This window comes from Propithecus coquereli, unplaced genomic scaffold (assembly GCF_000956105.1).
Source record: "Propithecus coquereli isolate 6110/MARCELLA unplaced genomic scaffold, Pcoq_1.0 Scaffold188, whole genome shotgun sequence".
NCBI classification, from domain to species: Eukaryota; Metazoa; Chordata; class Mammalia; order Primates; family Indriidae; genus Propithecus; species Propithecus coquereli.
The window spans coordinates 5,313,955-5,327,651 of NW_012143634.1; the positions used below are offsets into that span (position 1 = coordinate 5,313,955).

The 13,697-nt window shown below is 41.9% G+C and overlaps 1 pseudogene; it reads left to right on the forward strand.

Annotated features, from left to right (window-relative positions):
* The window catches only part of LOC105809039, a 97,965-nt pseudogene extending 94,201 nt beyond the window's left edge, over positions 1-3,764 (forward strand).
* The last annotated feature ends 9,933 nt before the right edge of the window (positions 3,765-13,697 follow it).

The following is a 13,697-nucleotide window of genomic DNA, read 5'->3' on the forward strand; positions in this document are numbered from 1 at the left end:
AAAAAAAAAAAAAAAAAATACAATAAAGCTATATGTTAGCAAGAGTCCTCTCATATACTGCTGGCGTACACATAAATTGTCATAACCTTTCTGGAGGGCAGCATAGTGCTGTCTGTTGAAAGACCTATAAAGTTCAGACCCTTTGATCATATAATTCTACTTCTAGGAATTTATCAGAAAGAAATAATCAGATATGTGTGCACAGAGGTATGTTCACTGCAAGGCTGCGTAATAGAAAGCAAGCAGAAATGACAAAATTCCCAAGAAATTGAATGAATTAAATACCGTACAGTCAATCGATAGGTTACTTTGTGACTATTAAAATAATAATTGTAGAGCTATATTTATTGACATGGAAAGATCTACAAATATATTGTTAAGTGAGAAAAGTGGGATATAAAATTGAATGTTTTGCATGGTTACCCCCATATATACCTATATAGTATTTCTTTAAAGAATTTCTAATACTGATATAATATTTCTTTAAAGAATACACCAAGCTATAGTGCATGATCTCACATATGTGGACTCTCAAAAAGTTGAACTCATAGAAGCAGAGAGCAGAATGGTGGTGACCAGAGGCTGAGGGGTAGGGGTTAACGGGGAAAGGGGAGATGGTAGTCAAAGGATAAAACGTTCGGTTAGACAGGAGGAACGAGTTCTGACGATCTATCGCTCAGCATGGTGACTATAGTTAATAATAATGTATTATATATTTCAAAATTGCTAAAAGAGTAGATTTTAAATGGTCTCACCACAAAATAATGATAAGTATGTGAGGTGATGGATACGTTAATTAGCCTGATTTGCTCATTCCGCAATGTATACGTGTATCAGAACATCACATCCGTACCCCATAAACATATATAATTATTATTTGTCAATTAAAAATAAAAGTAACAAACAAACAAAAAGAATACACCAAGATATTATGAGTGGTTATTTCTGGGTGGTGGGATTAGGGTAGCTTTTAAATTTTTTTCTGAATTTTTACTTTTTAATTTGTCTAAAAAGAACTATGGATTACTTGTATATTTAATTAGGAAAAATGAAGGATTGGTTGGTTTTTCCTTTTAGCTGTTTTTTATCATATTTTCTTACATTTCTTATATGCACTTATAGCAAAAATAGCGGGAAATGAGTTCCGATTGTTGTTGGCTGTGCTTTCGATGGGCTTCAGACAGCAGGCCCCTTCTATTACTCTCGAGTTGCGAATCTTCCTCTGCTCCAAGTCTTTGGGTGGTGGCCTGAGTCGGGGAGCCCTGGATCCCTGTGAGGGGCTTTCAACACCCCCACCTAGAGCACCTGTTCAGAGATTACAATTTGACCTGAATCAAGCATAGGTCATTTGACAAGATTTAGGAACTAGCTAATTTAAGCAGGACGTAGTTAAATACACGGTGGTAGGGACCCCAAAGGCTGAAATAGGATTCACCATGGGAAAATTCTGATGTCCTAGAAATTACTCTTTACCTTCTTATAGGCTTCCTGTATTAGTTATGTATTACTGCATAACGAATTCTTCCAAAACTTAGTGGCTTAAAACAACAATAATCATTTATTATCTCTTATGGTTTCTGTGAGTCAGGGATTCAGACAGGGGACAGCAGAGACAGCTTGTCTCTGCTCCACGGTGTCTGGGCCTCAGCTGGGAAGACTGTGGCTGTGAGCTGGAATCATCTGAAGGCTCAATCACTCATGTATCTGGCAGCTGATGCTGGCTGTCAGCCAGTACGTCTACACGTTGTGGCCTTCTCCACGTGGTCCACACAGCACGGTGGCTGGGTCCAAGAGCAAGCACCCTGAGAGAGTGTGCAGTGCAGCTGTATCCTTTGCACAACCCAGCTTTGGAAGGAAGTCACGTTAGCATCATTCCACTATGCTCCATTGGTCGGAGCACTCGTGAGCCTCCGCCCAGGTTCCAGAGGAGAGAATACAGACCCCACTCCTCGGTGGAAGGGGTGTCAGTGTCACATTGAAAGAAGAGCACGTGGGATGGGACACATATATTGATGCAGCCATACTGGGCAAATACGATCTGGCGCACTTCCCAAATTCCTACAAGAACTCAGTAAATATCTTGGATCTACATTTTTAAAAAGGAAATCAAAATCGGAGAAGACTTTTTTTCTTCTCTCTCTTCTTTCCCTCCACTGCTGTCTCCCTCTGTCCCTCCCTGTCATCCTTCCTTGCTTTCGGTTATAAACAGCACAAGCATCAGTAAGTTATTGTTTTGCAGTGTGAAACCTTGCCAGCCGGGTCATTTTGATGGTCTGCTTGGCGGCTCCCTAAATAATTTTATTTTTGTCATGTTTACATTTTATATTCCACATGGCCACATCCTTTATGCCATAGAGACAAGAAGGCTATCTTTCTAAACAATCCTTTGTTATATCTTACCTAATTAGTTTCAAGAGTGTATAACATTGAAAACATTAGAATTGGAACAATTTTGTTTTTTTTTGAGACAGAGTCTCGCTCTGTTGCCCGGGCTAGAGTGCCGTGGCGTCAGCCTAGCTCACAGCAACCTCAAACTCCTGGGCTCAAGCAATCCTGCCTCAGCCTCCCAAGTAGCTGGAACTATAGGCATGTGCCACCATGCCCAGCTAGTTTTTTCTATATTTTTAGTTGTCCGGCTAACTTCTTTCTATTTTTAGTAGAGACGGGGTCTCACTCTTGCTCAGGCTGGTCTCAAACTCCTGACCTTGAGGGATCCTCCCGCCTCAGCCTCCCAGAGTGCTAGGATTACAGGAGTGAGCCACTGCACCCGGCCTTGGAACAATGTTTTTATTTAACAAACACTTTAGGGTGCTCACTATGTGCCAGGCACTGTTCCAAGCAGGTCCTTTCCAAATATTAACTAGCTTAATCTTCATAATGTTATTCTCAACATGCAGATGAGAAAACTGAGGCACAGAGAAGTTAAGTAACTTGCCTGAGATCACAAAACACAAAGCTATCACATGGCAAAGACAGGTGTCAAACTCAGGGCTTCTGGCATCTGGCTCCCAAATACATATTCTTTTTTTTTTTTGAGACAGAGTCTCACTCTGTCACCCCAGCTAGAGTGCAGTGGCGTCATCAGAGCTCACTGCAACCTCAACTCCTGGGATCAAGTGATCCTCCTGCCTCAGCCTCCCGAGTAGCTGGGACTACATGTGTGCACCACCATGCCCAGCTAATTTTTGTATATTTTTGTAGAGATGGGGTCTTGCTCTTGCTCAGGCTGGTCTCGAACTCCTGACCTCAAGCAATCTTCCCCCCTCAGCCTCCCCCAAATTCATATTCTTAACCACCATGTCATGCTGCCTCTCTGTCATTGTTCTCCATTGACCTCGTATTAACTTGAGCATCAAGGAATATACAGCCTCTGAGAAAACAGTTCCCAGATGTGCCAAATAATGGGTAGCTAGGGAAATGTTCCTGGCTGCCTGGGACAGGCCTGGGAGGGAGGGGTTTGTACCAGCCCCAATTGTGCCCCAGCCCCAGTAGGTTCACAAAGAGCAGTGCCCCTGCCCTCTGGCTGGCTGAACCACACCTACCAGTTCTCTGCCCCAGAGTGAGGGACTGGGATGAGGGACAGTGGTCTGCCAGATCTAATGTGGTGAAACATACAAGAAGTTCAAAGCATTTTGTTGATATTTTGTAATATTTTTCTTATAGAGTTCCCGTAATGGGGTATTTGTTGCCTCCATATTGCAGCTGGAGAGAGACAAAGAGATTTAGAGAGACTTCGCCATATCGCACAGTCAAAGGACTTCTGAGAAGTGAACAAAGTTCTGCAGACACGAGGCCTCTGATTTTTACCACTGCAAAATAGTCTCCCCAAACGAACGGCTTCTCCCAACAGTATCAGGTTTCTTTGGCTGAGTATTTAGGAGGCTGCTGGCGAGTCTAATCACTTGGGACATCTTAATATCTGAAGTCACATTTGAGAGAAAAACTCATAAACAGGCTGTGTGTGATTGAGGGCATCTGGTCAGAAGTCTGGCTCGGAACATGCGTGATGCGACATATTTGGAATTCTGTGACAAGAATGCAGAAATATTTCATTAAAAGTATCACAGGGGTTTATCTGATTCTTCTAATACAGTGTTTTCAAAGAAGAAACAAGTGTTATCAAAGAAGAAACGAGTTCTCCAGTAGCTGAAAAGCACCATTTATTCAAAACAGAAAATGAAGTATTTGTTATTGGCATAAATAGAGACATAATGTGGATCCGGAGGCAGGCTTTCAGGAAGCCGGGGCAAAGGGGAGAAAGGAAAGAAGAATTAAAAGAGAGAAGGCTTAGATTAGAAAAATATGCAGTTTGGTCTTGGACATTTGCCAGGAAAAGCTGGGTAATGAAGGATTAAAACCAAAATGAAATGGAAAGGAAAGAAGGGTAAGGAAAGGGCCATAAGGAAAAAAGAGCGGGCACTGTGGTCAATATAAATGACAAGATTCAAATCTTGTCGTGGGTGGGGGTGTGGGCATGGGGCATGAAGCAGCAGGCCAAGGTCAAACTCAGGGTAAAAAAAAAAACAACAAAAAAAACCCAAAAAACAAAAACAACAGTTAAGTAAACGAGCACAGGGGAAAAGATGAATAAGGAGCTAGAATAGAAAGAGAAAAGAATGCACTTTGAACAGGAAACCGATCAAAATAGATATATACAGTATCCTCTGAAGGGAAAGAGGGGAAGAGGCCATCAACACTATGCAAGCAGGGAATTCTTGCATAAGAGAGATGATTTAAATATTACAAAACAGAGGTCCTTCAAATGACTTGCAAATTCCGTCCCTGTGAATTACAGGTGACGGAGACTCTGGGTGTTGTTACAGGAATGGTTGGTTCTTATTTTCCATCCCAGAAGTCAGCCACCTTTCAAGGCCAGTGGGCAGGAAAGTAATCACTGTTTTTAAGTGCACCAAAGGCCGAGGGTGGCAGTCAGTGGGGCAGGGGGATGTGGGGATGTGTAAGGCCGTGAAGAAGGCATTGGGATGGATGAGTGGATTGGTTGGCAAGAACCTCTGATCACCTGGCTGCAGACATCACGGTAGGGGGCCAGGCCTCCCCTGACCGCTGGTCTCAAAGAACTTCATCCTCCTACTGCTAGGGCCACTTGATGTCCATCTGGTGGTGCAATCTTCTCAGAGCTCTAGGACAAACTGTGGCCTTAGCTGGACTATCTCAGGAGCCCCAGCCCCATACGCTAGGACCCAGAAACAGGGCATTCTTGCTGCTTATGTTGTCTTGGCCTTGGACTTTGTCTCCCTAACTGAAAGCTACAGTTCTACATGTTCTTAGCCACAGTTCTACTTTGACCCTCTCTTGGTCTTGGATTTGTTCCTTGTATTTAAGGCCCTGCCTTGGGTCCCTGTCTGCTTCCTAATTCCCTCTATGGCTGGGCGTCCTGACTTAGTCTTGGCAGGCTCCCTTCCGTAACCCAGAGTCCTGCCAAAACCCCTTCCTAGTGATTGGCTCCAACTACTGGAGACAGATGACTCTGTCACCCATTGCCCGTCTGTCCTCTTGGCTCTCTAAGCACTGCCTATGCCTAGATTCCCATCCGATGCTCTGAGCACCTTTAGGGGACATTCTGTTCACCCAACATTGACCATCCTAATGCTGCCTGTATCACACGGTTAACTGGCCTGTGCCATAGCTGTCTGACGCCATGGGTCGTCTGCTATATTAGACTGCTCTTAGCCCAGAAACTGGGCCTGTGCTCCAAGTCCCTTCAGCTGTGCCTATCTCACTAGCATCTGTGCCATTCTGGGAGGGGGCGCAGTTTGAGGTGTCAACCATTCCCAACCTGCCCCATCTTACTGCAACCAACTTGGTCATTCCCAGGTGACTTCTTGGATTTAAAACCCTGAAAATAAGAAAATAGCTTGTTTCAGTATCCTCAAAAATATTTTAATAGTAGGGTTATATATTTAACTACACTGGAGCCAAGAAGAGACTAAGAGAAACATATTTAGAATTCAGAGATGTGCCAGACATTGACATTGACTCACTCACATCCCCTTGGTACTCATTCTTCTAGGACAAGACTGAGGCTTCCTACTGCAAACACCTGTGACTCTCAGCCTGTGCACTTTCCCTCAGCTGTGGGCAGGACAGGCAGGAAGTGCCAGAAAGTGAACACTCTCTGGAGAGGAGTTTAGGATATATACCCCACTTTCCTTTCTTCAGTGCGTATGGGTGGATGCATGACTAGATGATCCTAAAGTGTGTTCTATACTATCTCCCAGAGTTCCCCAGTGGGATGGAGCCTTGGTTGCTCATAACTGTAACATGCTCAATAACTCACCCTTTTAAGCTTCCTTCTCTTCCTTATCTCACTTTCCCACTCCCCTACTGGTGTTTCCTGAGATCACCTCTGCTCTTACCCCCCAAATTTTTGCTCATATCCTTGTCTTGTGGTTTGCTTCTGGGAGAACCCAAACTAAGCCAAGAGGCCTCATATTCAGGGTTAAAGATTTAATCATTTTCCTGAGAAGGCACACTTGCTTTGAACACTAGCATAATACTTTAATAGACTTTCTATAATACATTATGAGAGAGAGAAAAATACCAAAGTCCCCTGTGAACAGCACCTCCTACCTGGGTCACATGGACTCTACTGGCTTTTAAGATGTTCATTGGGGTTATGAGATTTTTGGGGTCATATAAGCTCAGGTTAAACAATTAGGCAGGTTTCTTTACTTCAATACTCCTGTAGTCTTCAGGAGATCAACGAGCTTTTCAAATTTCAAGAAATATAGGCTGTAGGCTTCCCACATTCAATTGATCTTACGATCCCTTTTCCTCAAGAAATCCTGTTAACACCTTGCAGGAGGTTGGCATTTCAGGGCATACAATGGGGAAAGGCCTTGGTGCTCAGGCTACAGAATTAAAACATAATACTGAGAAGCACATGAGGCAAGTTTTTCTGGTGGTGGTGTCAGGTTTTAGTCTGAAATGTCGGTTCTTAGTGTGCTCATGGCCAAAGAATGACCAGACACGCCCAAGTAAGGCAAGCATGAAAATGAGGTTTACTGAGGAGAGAAAGATAGGATTACAGGGCAAGAGCAAGATATAGGTATACAGAGCACGATACATATGCCACAGATGACAACCGGGCCCATTGCTACAGCGGGAAAAGAGAGTTTGGTTATGGTCTGTGACTTGTTTTATAGTGCCCGGATTGGGATCTCCCTAGTGGCTCAGACATCACCATGGAACCCCTTTGATTGGACAGTTGGGAGTTGCATTACTACACATGCAGGTTGTTCTAGGTCAATATCTGGACTCTGTGGTACCTATGCTGCTTGGCCCATGGGCTAGAGAGTCCTCTGCATTCTTTTGCAGCTGGCACGCTAAGTTACTTACAATTGGCAGATTCATAGGGTATTTCCTCCTCCCCCAGATATGGAGAGCATTAGGGTTGGGCCATTGCAAAGCACCCACTTTTGTCCCTAGGAGACCCAGAATCCCTCACTATCTACCTAACAGTGTGAATGCTGCATTTCAGGACACCCATGTTTTCTTTCATGTCTCAACCAACTAGAGAGCCAGTCTTCTATGGACTGAGCTCAGATGTTAATGTTTCTTTTATGCAGAAAGCCAGTTATTTAATTGGTTTGATTTGAGCATTCATTGAGAAGAGAGGCAGAGATGCTTGTTCCTCAAAGTGTGGTCTGTAAGCCAGCAGCATCAGCTTGTTAAAAATGCTGAGTCTCAGAACCCACACTAGACCTGCTAAATCAGAATTCGCACCTTAACAAGATTCCCAGGTGATTTTTAGGCACATGAATATATGCGAATCCCTGGCATAGAAGTCAGCTTATCTAAACTTCCATATAGCACAAAAATCTCTGCCAGTCTGACTCTGGAGAGTGATGTGTCACTCAACCTCCACTTGAATATTCCCAGTGGCTGGAAACACACTACCTCATTGCATTAGAAGTCAGAAAGGTCTAATTGTTAGAAAATGGGTCCTTCTATGGACCAAAACTTGTTTCTCTGATGTTGGTTCCAGCTTTATCCTTGAGAGGGAATGCTATAAAACAAATTGAACCCTTCTTCTATAAATAACCCCTTGGATATTTGTCTTTTCTTGGTTAAATGCTTATTCATTTTTCATATATTTGTAGACCATGAATTATGTGCCAGACACTGTGTTAAGAGCTGAGGATACAGCAGTGAGCAAGATAGAAATGATCCTTGCCAATAAAGAGTTCACAGTAGAAGAAGGGAAACAATTAATCAAAACTAATTTGACTTCTGCTTCTAGAAAGATGGAGTAGAAGTACCTCTCCCCATTCCTCCCACTAAATACAGCTAAAACATTTGAATATTGTATGTTAGAACAAACAGAAGAAGACTTGGAAAGGTGGAGAGAAGGCAGACTGGCTAGGGACCTTGGGACTTGAAGAATGACATGGCAGTGAGCTCCCTGGGTTTTCTTTTTGCCTCATATATCCCATTCTGGGTAATGAAGAAGCTGACGACACAGAAACGCCAACCTTCACGAGGCTGAAATCAGGGGTTCTGAGCCTCCATCAGAGGGTGTCAGAGAAGGCCAAGTGGGGAGCCAGGACTTTTATCCCCAGTGAATGGGAAGCCCCCCATCTGGTGTCAGTGAAAACCACTTGGAGAGCCTGCATGCTCATCCCTACCCACCAGTAATGGAGTGGACCCTCTCCCTCCTTGCCGGGGTGGTATCAGAGGAAGTCTAAGAGAGTTAGGACTTCAACCACTGCTCAGCAGTAAAGAGGCCACCCCCAACTGGTGATAGCAGAGGCAACGTGGGGAGCAGTAATGAGGTCTCCTTTCCCTTTCCAGCCAGGAGAGTATCAGCAGAGGCCTAATGGGGAGCCTTGACTCACAGCCCCACCCAATAGTAACAAGGGGTCCCTCTTTGCTGCTTTTCCAGTGTCAACATAGACTGAATGGAGAACATGGATTTCAATGCTTATCTTGCAATAATGAGGCAACATGGTACCAGAGGAGGCCTGTTAAAACACACAATTTAAATAAAATTCCAAGTCTCATAGCAGAAAATCACTCATCATACCAAGAAGCAGGAAGATCTCAACTTGAGAAAGATAATCAATAGATGTCACCACTGAGATGACAAAGATGTTAGAATGATCTGACAAGGATTTTGAAGTGGCCATCATAAAAATGGTTCCATAAGTAATTACGAACATCTTGAAACAAATGAAAAAATAGAAAGTCTCAACAAAGAAATACAAGATATAAAGAATAACCAAATGGAAATTTTAGTACTGAAAAATACAAACCGAAATAAAAAAACACAATGAATGGGCTCACAGAAGAATGAAAAGGACAGAAGAAAGAATCAATGACCTTGAAAATATAAAATAGAAAGTACCCAATCAGAACGACAGAGAGAAAATAGACTGAACAAAGAAAGAATAGAGCCTCAGGGATATGTAGGACTACAACAAAATATCTTGTCTTCAGGGTCCCAAAAGGAGAGAAGAAAAATGTGAGCCTGGAAACTTCCCAAATTTGACAAAAGTCATAAACTTACAGATTCAAAAGCTGAGTGAACCTCAAACAGGATAAATCTAGAGAAATATACTCCAGGATACATCCTAGTGCAACTCTTGAGAACTAAAGACAAAGAAAAATTCTTGAAAGCAGCTAGAGAGAAGTGATACATTATCTATAGGGGAAAAACAATTTGAATGAGTGCGGGTTTTTCATCAGAAACCATAGAGGCCAGAAAGAAGGGGTACAGCAACTTCAAGTGCTGAGGGAAAGGAGCTGCCAGCCCTGCATTCCATAAGCAATGAAAATACACCTGGGGAATGAAGGGGAAAAACGAAACATTCTCAGACGAAGGAAAATCAAGAGAATTTATCACCCGGAGACGGATCCTAAAGAATTGCTAAAGGAACTTCCCTAACACAAAGGGAATCTTGAGATAAAAGAAGGAATCTTGGAATACCAGGAACAAAGAACAAAGAGCAAAAATAAGGGTAAATACAACAGATTTTCCTTCTCCTCTTGAGTTTTACAAATTATCTTTTTTTTCCTTTTTGCCATCAGAGCAGTTGGTATAAATTATCTTTTGGTGGTTGATGCGAAAATTATAATACTGTCTCATATGGTTCTAAATGTATGTAGAGGAAATATTTAAGACAATGATAAATTGGGGAGGGTAAAGAGATGCAAAGGTGATAAGGTTTTGTAGGGGCCAATGCCCTTGGCCCCCCCACGTTCACTGAAAAATCATCTCAAAAAAGGCTGATTAATTGGAGAAAATGTTCAGGCAAGTGTTACAGCGGGTGGACAAACCGAGCAGCCCACGGAGAGTCGGAAAGTCAAAGTTTATTCGCCGTAGGGCTCAGAGGGGTCTCACCACCAAATTCTGAGCCCCGTCTACCCGATTTTTCCCACTTTTATTAAGTTGGGGGTGGTCTGAGGGGTGAGGTCTCAGGTTGCTAATGCCTCGCCAGGTAATAGGTTAGTTGATGTGCCGGGTAATAGGTTAGTATTATGTTGATGCGGGTCTTCCATGAGGGGTGGGGGTCTCAGGTGGCTGATGTGCCAAGTAATAGATGGGGGTTTTCCTTATCAAAAAGGCACACAGGCGGGGCGCGGTGGCTCACGCCTGCAATCCTAGCACTCTGGGAGGCCGAGGCGGGCGGATTGTTTGAGCTCAGGAGTTCAAGACCAGCCTGAGCAAGAGCCAGACCCCGTCTCTACTAAAAATAGAAAGAAATTAATTGGACAACTAAAAATATATAGAAAAAATTAGCCGGGCATGGTGGCGCATGCCTGTAGTCCCAGCTACCGGAGGCTGAGGCAGGAGGATCACTTGAGCCCAGGAGGTTGAGGTTGCTGTGAGCTAGGCTGACGCCACGGCACTCACTCTAGCCCGGGCAAAAGAGTGAAACTCTGTTTCAAAAACAAAAAAACAAAAAACAAAAAGGCACACAAATTTATTTAATGTGTACACGTGAGAGCCTTCAGAATGAAGACTCAACCCCACAATTATATACCATCTTGAGGTTACAGAAAGAATGCAAGCTCAGAGCATAGCCAAAAACAGGTTATGAAGGTAAATCAGGTTTTAGTGGCAAGACAGGTTATGGGAGGGGGAGAAGAGGAGGCTCTGCTAGCCCGTGTGCTTTTGTTATGTAGATGAACCTCACAGGTAGCAGCCCTAGCTGCAGAATAGATAGTAAATGTTTCTTTCAGATCTTTAAGTATCAGACTCAGTTAATCCTTCCTATATCCAAAGGTAGGCCTAGCTGCATTGATGCAGATTCTCTATAGATGCAAATTTCCCCCACAAAAGACACATTTGCAGGGCCACTTCTGCTTGCTAGCCTTCTGGCGGCCATCTCAAAATATGTCAAAGAAATATATTGGGGTAAAATATTTTGATTTCCTTCAGTTTCTACACTCAAACTGGTGAAATGATAACACCAGTAGACTGTGATGATGACAACAGTAGACTGTGGTAAGTTATACACAGTCATGCGTTGCGTAACGACAGTAATATGTTCTGAGAAATGCATTGTTAGGTGATTTTGTCACTGTGCAAATATCAGAGTGCACTTACCCAAACCTAGATGGTATAGCCTACTACACACCTAGGCTGTATGGTACAGCCTATGGCCCCTAGGCTGCAAACCTGTACAGCATGTCACTGTATTGAATACTGTAGGCAATTGTAACACAATGGTAATTATTTGTGTATCTAAATATAGGAAAGGTACAGTAAAAATATGGTATAAAAGATTAAAAAAAAATGGTACATCTGTATAGAGCACTTAACCATAAATGGAGCTTGCAGGACTGGAAGTTGCTCTGAGTGAGTTGGTGAGTGAGTGGTGGGTTTGTAATAACGCTTAGCTTAAAACACAAACACATTGTACAGCAGTATAAAAATATTTTCTTTCTTTACCTTGTTATTCTGTAAGCTTTTTTCCGTTTTTAAAATTTACATTTCTTTAAAAGTTTTCGAAATATTTATAGATTTAGGGGGCACACGTGCAGATTTGTTACATAGATATACTGCATAGTGGTGTAACCCTCACCCAGTTAGTGTACATAGTACCCATTAGGTAATTTCTCATCCTACATCTCTTTCCCGCCCTTCCAAGTGTCCAGTGTCTATTATTCCATGCTCTATGTCCAAGTGCATTCATTATTTAGCTCCCACTTATAAGTAAGAACATGTGGTATTTGACTTTCTGTTTCTGAGAAATTTCACTTAAGATAATGGCCTCCAGTTCCATCTATGTTGCTGCAGAAGACATGATTTTATTCTTTTTTTTACGGCTAAGCAGTATTCCATGGTATGCATATGTGTATGTATATACTACATTTTCTGGATATTAGTTCTTTGTCAGATGCATAGTTTGCAAATATTTTCTCCCATTCTATAGGTTGTCTATTTACTCTGCTGATTATTTCTTTTGCTGTGCAGGAGCTTTTTAGTTTAATTAAGTCCCATTTGTCTATTTTTGTTTTTGTTGCATTCGCTTTTGAGGTCTTAGTGATAAATTCTTGCCTAGGCCAATGTCCAGAAGAATTTTTCCTAAGTTTTCTTTAGAGTTTTTATAGCTTCAGGCCTTACATTTAAGTCTTTAACCCACCTTGACTTAATTTTTGTATATAGTGAGAGATATAGGTCCAGTTTCATTCTTTTTTTTTACTTTTAAAATTTTTAGTTAAAAACTAAGACACAAATACACACACATTAGCCTAGGCCTACACAGGGTCAGGGTCATCAATATCACTGTCTTCTACCTCCAGAGCTTGCCCCACTAGAAGGTCTTCATGGGCAATAACACTCATGGAGCTGTCATCTCCTGAGATAACAATGCCTTCTTCTGGAATACAGCCTGAAGGACCTGCCTGAGGTTGTTATACAGTTAACTTTTTTTTAATAAGTAAAAGGGGTATACGCTAAAACAACAATAAAATGTATCGTATGGTAAATACGTAAACCAGTAACATAGTTGTTTGTTATCATTATCAAGTATTATGTACCATATATAATTGTATGTGCTGTATTTTCATATGACTGGCAGAACAGTAAGTTTGTTTATGCCAGCATCACCACAAACACTTGAGTAATGCATTGTGCTAAGACATTAGGACAGCTACAACATCACCAGGCAATAGAAATTTTTCAGTCTATTATAATTTTATGGGACCACTGTCATATATATGGTCTGTCATTAATTGAAACATTGTTATATGGTGCATGACTGTATATACATTATATGTACATAATATATATAATACATGACCTAGAAAAACCAATAAGAAAACTATACAAGGAGATACACTCAATAATTCTATAGATAAAATAGAATTCTAAAAAATATTGAGTAACCCACTGGAAGGCAGGAAAAAGAAAACAGAGATGGAAAGCAGGGAGTAAACAGAAAACAAAAACTAAAATGCAAACTTAGGCTTTTACATATCAATAGTTACATTAAATTTAAATGGCCCAATACACCAATTATAAGACAGAGATTGGCAGAAAAATACATTTCTTTTTTTTGGTCATGTTTAATTTTCTTTTTTTAAATTTCGAAATACTAAGGGGGAACAAATATTTTTGTTACATGGCTTGAGTCAGGGCTATAAATGTGCCCATCACCCAGATAGTATTCATTGTACTGGTTAGGTGGGTTTTTGCCCCTCCCCCCCTACTTCCCCAGCTTGATTTC